The following is an 8,278-nucleotide window of genomic DNA, read 5'->3' as shown; positions in this document are numbered from 1 at the left end:
TAGTTACCTCCCTTACGTAAGATTTATAAAGGAAGTCCCAGCCTTAGGGCCTTGTGGACTACGTCACTATATTTGTTTTAATTATAAATTGTTTGAAATAAGTAAATGTACTAAAATGGCACGAGCCAAGATGGCCGAATTTGTCTGTTTTAAATAAAATTGTTTATCACACTATTAATGTAATAATACAGAAGGATAAGCGGCACATGAACATATTGAAAATGAAATATAGTATATGAAAATGATAACAAATAATAAAATTGTCCAAAGTAATGAATTGTAAATAGTAAAAGTTGAATAAAAAATGAGAGCAAAACTCCCCCATTTAACAAATTGTAAACCATTTATGAAGTCAATCTGGTTGCTTACTAATAACGATTGAAAACGTTTTCTTAGGTTTTAATTTTACATCATATGATACAGATCAAAACACAGTTTTAGCATCCTGAGATACAGATCGAAACTCGAGTTGCTGCTTTTCCAAAATATCAAGTAATGCGCTAGGTTCATGTTCAGTTTAGTGGCACATTATACGGTTTTTATTAATGCAATTAACATATCTTTCTAATCTCCCAACAATCCTATAAATATTTTAATGCATCTTGTTGAGTTACAGATGAACAACAAGGTTAGCTGCCTCTCACATGAAGGCAATTAGATTTAGAGCACATGAGTATGAGAAATTTTTGTTTAGAATTACGTTTCTTATCTCCTATAATAATTACATTTGTTCCTGAACCCTTTACATGTAATTCGAACAAGCTGTAGGCACATGTATTTACTGTTGATATTGTTTTGTTGACAGTAGAATTTAAGAATAAAAAAAATAGTGATAGAAATGGCGTTTGAAGTAGATATATATTAATTATAAGAAGACAGTAACGGCCCTCGTAGTCTAGTTGTGAAGAGTGAAAAAGAAGTAAGCGAAGACGGCAAAAGGTTTACATTATCGGAGGGCAAATTCGAAAATATCTGTAGTAACACAAGGAGTAAGATAGGATTTAGAGAAAGGAAATAAGAGAGATATGTTTGTGTATCGTATGAAGTATTGTACGCAATGAGAGAATGACCGGAAAACTTTTTACTGATCGTGATTCCGTAGGAAAAGAAAATAAATTCAAAAAGATGTGGAAGGTTACAACAGTATGTCCTCTATCTCATGCGAGCAACATTTCAAGTACTTCTATTTAATTATTTATATGACAAATTAAGAAATTGGAGTTACCATAGAGTTAATTTAAGAGGGGAGAAGAAGATAATTAGAATATTAACTGTAGAAAAATAAAAAATAAAAATAAAAATCCTACTTTGAAATATGCAAAAGATAAAATTTGTGTAGTTTTGTCACCTCCTCCTTGGCGCGTGTGAAGTAAACTTGACGCTACATAAAAGACATGATGTATTAATATGTTTGTTCCTCATGTAGATAGTATGATTTTACAATTTGATAGTAAGATTTTCTTCTCTTCCCATCACTTTTAATCTATAGGGTGACAAAGAACTTTATACTTTATGTATCCTATGAAACAGGAATTTTTGTTCATATGCGCCAAGAAAGAGGTAAGTAGTACCTGAAAACTGCACGCGCATTTTATATCTTTTGGATGTTTCAGAATACGAGAACTTTAATTTACAATAATAGAGGTACATTCCATTATAACAATTAGTAGTTTGTTAAGACTTATTTGATAAAAAAAAAATGTCCTAATAGGGATGTGAAATAAGGTAAATGAGGAAAACAGATTTTAGTTGGTTGATGATATTCTAATGAATAATTGTTCCATCAAAAGTAAAAGGTTTCTGGTGAACAAAAGTGCATTGAAGGTTCTCAATTCTCAACAAGTGACTTATCTGCAATATCAAAATAATTGTGATAATATTGTAGAATATTTTTGTTGTTAATACTCAGTTTTAAAAAGTTCGTTACAACTATAATCTTCACGGATATACTTTTTTTTTTTTTTCAGTGAGAAAGGAAACTGTGCACCAAGACTCAACAAGTGAATTTTGCTCTAATGCTCTGTTTCAGTAAGTATAACATATTCCACATATTGGTTTCTTCTATCTAAACAGTGCACATATATCTTGCAATTGCATGCAGCATGACTTTTCTAGTCCTTTTTTATTAAGGCTATTAAGTTTTGTTCTTATCTCATAATATGTCTGTATTCAAACTTCCTTTGTAACAATTATAATAATAATGAAGATCAGTGATTTAAATCAGCTACCATTGATTTAATTCAAATTATCTTATCCATAATCGTTTTCATTTAAGCTAAACCTATTGCACTAAAAGAACTACTTACTGCTTGCAGACTAGCGTTTGATATTATGTTTAATATTAAGGTTAATGTATAAAATACAATGTCCGTAAAATGATGGTGCACTTTTTACCGGTCACAGGAAATCAACGAAACAAGATAGAAACGTAAAATCTTCACCGAATAAAAGGAAAACTTTCAAAGTGTTATACCTATTCAGTGCAGTTCGATGTGGCTTCCATTTGCTGCCCTACACACATCTAAACTTTATTCAAGTTCTTCCCACACACAGTTAAGGAAGTCTGGTGTAACACAGTGAATTATGTCTGTGATTCTCTGTTTTAAATGATTAATGTCGTTGATACCGTAGTAGCAGAGAAACTTGCAAACCGTTTGCTATCTGCTTGAATTGCAAGTGGTCCAAGCATACATCCAGCTTGATTGAAAAACGCAAGCATGCTGAAGCTGGATTCCAGTAACGAAGTTGCATGGGGGGAATCTTGCACTCAGTCTTCCATTCAAGTTCGATGCAAGCGTTTACACGACAAGTCAGTAGCCAATGAACGACCAGTGATGCTATGACGCTCTGAGAAGGGACTAAAGCATCGCTTGCAAGTACAACAAAAGGCAGATTGCATGAAAGCATGCGTTTCAAGTGCAAGCGTACAAAACTGAAAGCCAAGCACGCGCCACCCGGCCGAAACCTTTCTTGCTACTAGGGTAAGTTCACTGTATAGATGTTGCTTCCCATAACCCCACAAGTAAAAGTCTAAGGATGTCAGATCCGGGGATCATGAGGACCATGGCTTCATAGAACCCCTGCCTCTCCACCACTGGGAATATTGTATCCAGAAACTTACGAGATATGTCGGCATAGTGTGGAAGAGCGCCGTCATGTTGAAAGATGATAGCTAGAAATGGTGACACTGCATGAAAATCCAACGCAATTATTTGCCATCATAGTCTCTTCCGCAAAGAAAAATGGGCCTATCACTTTAGAATGCATCAGGCCACACCTCACGTTCACCTTAGACGTGTTACTTTCGTACTCAACATAGATATGAGGATTTTCAGCAGCCCATACTCGGACGTTATGGAGATGAACATGTCGATAGACATGGAATGTCGCCTCATCACTTGAAACAATCTTCTGCAGAAATCGTTCATCACTGACGATCTCATGTAGCATATCTGTAACAAACTCGAATCGTTTGAGTTTATCCGCCGATTTGATAGCATGCAACAGCTGCACTTTGTATTCCGAAGAACTCTGACGTTTCTTTAACACCTCATGAACTGTGGTCTTGCTTAGGTGTAATTGTCGAGCACACACACGCACAGATTTTTAAGGGCTCCTTAGGTAGCTATACAGGAGAGCCTCTTCAGATTTGTCATTTACCGATGGACTACCAGAACGAGGTTTGTCCCAACTAACTGCCGATATCCTTCAACTGCTTATCCCACCAAGTAATGTAATTCGTATGTGGTGGCGCTTCGTTGTACATGTGACGATATTCACTTTGCACTTTGTTCACAGTTTCAAATTTAGCAAGCCACAGGACACACTGAATTTTCCTCTGTACGGTCCACATTTCAACAGACATGGGCGTGGGCTGCTCCGCTGCAATGCAGTTCATGATATTGCGTCATCACCTGTGTGCGCACACGCATGCATATTATACTACGGGAACTTTGAAGGTTTTTCCTTTTATTTGGTGGCGTTTACACTTTTTTCTTCTTTTGTTGCTTTCCTGTGATCGGACAAAATTGCACCATGACTTTATGGACATACTATATCATCTTCTTAAAGTCGTCCGGAGAGTAAAGAACGTTTTATTTGAAAACATGCAGGACAAGTTGTGAGTGAAAAAGAGTTATTTGACACATGTCAGACAACTAACTACGTATCCAGTTACCATGTAAATTCAAGCATGTATCGCAGCGCAGTATTAGTTTTCATATACTGTCGTATTTCATTGCTATGAAGTATTCAGGGAGTCTGAGGCACCTTTGATCCTTGCTCTCAGCTCGTGTACGTGTTTAACCAATTCCCTGTACTTGTAGCTCAGTTTGAAACAGAGCGCAAGACACTGCAGATGTTTATCCCTATCAAGTTTTTCGCAGATAACAAAACATTGACACGGTCAATCGCCCCGGGGTTCTGAAATGTGGATTCTCTGTAACAAAATCCATCGAATCCATACTCTGGGGTTCGTGTACAGAACTTTTGTTTTCTGTTCTTTTACTTTTTTTATTTATTTATTTTTTTGTGTGTGGCTATGTAATCAATATTAATAATAAAGGGAAATAGTGCAATGAACGTAGAAGTAATATCAATACATACAGATAAAATTATTCCAACTATAATACATCATTGTTCCGTTACCTGCCTTTCATATTAATTATTGTTCAATTGTACAAAAAGACTTCAAAATTTATTCATTATATGTAGTGATACACGATAGTACGATTTAAATACATGCACACTTAATTACAATATTAATTACCAGCTTATTCTTCAATGATCATATATTATAGCTTACACACAGTAGATGTCATCTTTGGTTCGTAAGAAGGTTCTTGGAAATTGGTTGTTACCTTCTTTTTTTTTTTTCCTAACAAAATATATCTACAAAGTACGGGGAAACTTTGCCTGAAAATGCACATCAGACATCCTGAGAAGACAATTCAAAAACTCCTGGTGAAATATTTAATAGTGATGGCAAACACGTAGACGAGCTTTAAAATATAACATTAAATATTGTTCTTTAACTTTCCTTGGTCTAGACTTTATCAAATATTACATTTAATCCTCTTCTTAATACAATGATTGCATGAGATACTTCGAAGTACATACCAAAATTACGTGTCGAGCTCCTCGTGGCAATTTGGTCATCGTTTGCGTCTTGGGCGTGGGGGACATGGGTTCGTTTCTAAGCACAGGAGCTCATGTGGTTTGGTTTATACGTTAAGCTGTAGATCTACGTTTCATATAGTTTCGGTTCTGAAACAGCCCCTAAACCCTAATTCAAGCAACTAACCAACCAAATTTACGAACTGTTGTCCCATAATTCTCGTAGTTTTCAATTTTCGAGTTATATATTTCTGTTACTTTTCAACAGAACTCCCTTCCACATCTACGCGCCATTGCAATCTTTGTATTTTACCATCAAAATCATTTGAAAAGTCTTTGGGGTGAAACGGGGGGGGGGGGGGTTGCTTTACACACTAGAAAGTAACACTTCTGAGGGACTTCTTCACGCGAGACATCTGCCTCGCAATAAATTCTTCAGTTTTGAAAACAGACAGAGGCTACTGGAAATAGTACTTGGCAGCAGAGTAGATGAGAAACCACTTCAATATTCTTATCTTGTAAAATCCCTCTTCTTATCGGGATATCTTTTCTTCATCCAGCTCTCAAGGAGTCAAACGGGAACCAACCTTGGGCAAGTTCAAGTTATCTACTAATATTCTTTTCACGATGCAAGGAGAGAATTCTGTAAGGCTACATACAGGATGTCGAAGAATTTACGTAACTGTATTAGAAAACATTTTTTTTATTATTTTTTACGTTTTCTATTTTAAATGCTGGAAAGGAATGCCGTTTTGTTCTTGACACAAGTACACAGGACGGATCATGATGTTGAAAACCTTTTTCAAATTTTGAAATGTTACAATTAGAGCAAGAAATATTGTTTCAATTATGGAACACTTTGTGGATGATTAATGTGGAAAAAATCCTTAAAATAAACCCTCAAGAAGTTTGTAGGCAATAAATGTGAAAATCGCGATGGCTATAAAACCTTTGAGATCGATTGTCCGGGTGGGATCTTCCATAAGGTTGCGTAAATTTTCGAAGACTCTTTGTATCCTCAACAATTCGCTTTGTCTTTCATAACCATGACCTAAAAAGAATCAATGTATTCTGCGGTGTTTACAGAAATTGGGCTTCAGGACTTTGGCGGAACTTCAGTAGACCTCCCTTCTCATATATATCCACGCACAGACTTCTGCACAGTACAGTCAGTAAAGGCAATTTCTCCAGAAACATCCTTCAACTGGTAATGAATATCGACATCTATTTCCGAACATGTAGACAATAACGTTATTAGGTGTCTCTATGATGAAATTCACTCTTTCGTGCCTGTATCAAGAAAGATGAATTTATTAAGAATGAACACAAAAGTTTGAAAGTTTGCACAGTTGAGACTTTGACCTTATTATTCGTGTGTTAATTATTCGTGTTATTGTATTAATCTACCCTTATTAGTTTTTTAATTATAGCTAAGTGTAATTTGGGTACGCACCACGTACATACTAACTCTTTAGAGATTACATTGTATTTTAGGAAGAAACCAGCTTCTCATGAGCCAAGCAACAATTCGAAAACTCCTGTCACGTCACAAAAGAAGGGACTAAACATACAAGAGAAGCAACAAGAAAAACAGACGGGAACAAAAACATCCGAAACGAATATACGGAGTGACGAAAAGCACTCAACGAATATACGGAGTGACGACTTTGTGGCACGCAACAAGTCTCCGGTTAAGTCTGCCGCATCCGTTCAAGAAGTTGGTAAGCTACAAACCCAATCTATTAAATTAGTATAGAATATATATAACATAAAATTACCTGATAACAGACCAAAAATGGTAATTTATTTTAGGTTTTTAATAATATATATTAAATGTGTGTTCCTAGATCTCATTTAACTTTCTACTAACAACGAAAGTGTTAGAAATCAGCCATTTCTGGCTTCAGCATGTTCATTATAAAACAAAAGCGGTAATAGCAAAAAGCATATTTTTGCAGTGGACTCAGCGTCCGAAGAATAGGATCCAGTTTCATCCTTATCTCTTTAGTATAACATGATTTGGTGGAAACCTGCTACCATTTACAGTTCCAATATTGACCTCCGTAAATTAAAAGAGTAAGAGATAGCGAGATACGGATTTTGATATAGTTGTAGCGTCAGAAGAATATTTTATCTCCACTTTATTTATCTCTATTCAAACCGAAAATGGTAGAAATTAATCATTTTCGGTTTTAACGTTGATCGTCATAGAACAAAAACAACCATGGCCTTTGGAGACCTGTGATTTGGCTCGTAAATGTGAGGAAACGCCTGGAAAACAGGTGCCATCGTAGCAACGAGTCAAACTCTGGGGCTATAGATACTCGTGCAGTGTGGGTGTCCATAGTGCTCTATTTTGGACTATGCCATAAAAAAAATGATAACAGTGAGATGGACTTTGTGAGAGTATTGGAAACCAATTGAAAGCTCTACCAATATGCCCTTCTTTCTCTGAACAGAATAAAGAAAGTAACAAATGGGACGTTTTTCGAGTTGGTAATATTGATGAGTATGTCGAAGGTGGAGGATTCAAATTTGCATGCTGTCCGAGTGGGAACCAAATTCTTCATTTTACAAGTAGTATGTGCGTATTCCACAATTAGGAAAAGTCAAATTACAATAGATACAGTGTTATTTATTTGTTTGAACTTCCGTTAAGGAGGAGAACCATGTGAAAAGATGAAACGGGGATGGGACTAAGCTATTTCTTGGACGTTCCCCCGTTCTTCCCGATAGAGAGACTCTGCCATTCAAACATTGTAAAATAGCAAGTGTGAAGACATCGAGTGCTATCGAAGCGCCCGTCAAGTATGAAATACATGATGTAATTCTATTGGTTCAGGCAGAAGGGCATGATAAAGGTGCAATTCATTGTCGAATGTGTAAGCATTACGGCTACTTAGGGTTGCCGACTCTGGAAAATAAAATTACCGGCATCCCCTCAAAATTTCCTATAATATAGCCCTAAGTGTGAAGTATCTCTGTTCGGACTTATCCATGGGAGGGAAATGTACTATCAAGGATAAAAATTCATTAGCATCTGTATTCTGTATATCCTTAATAAAATCACTAGTAAGCTTAATAGATACATTGTGTTAAAAATGAGAAACTGAAGTCGGTATTGATATTTTTTTAAAAAATTTTCCAGTAACTGTCACTTCTT

The sequence above is a fragment of the Thermobia domestica genome, chromosome 2, assembly GCF_964235325.1.
Source record: "Thermobia domestica chromosome 2, izTheDome1.hap1.1, whole genome shotgun sequence".
NCBI classification, from domain to species: Eukaryota; Metazoa; Arthropoda; class Insecta; order Zygentoma; family Lepismatidae; genus Thermobia; species Thermobia domestica.
Note: the sequence above shows the minus strand (reverse complement) of the source record.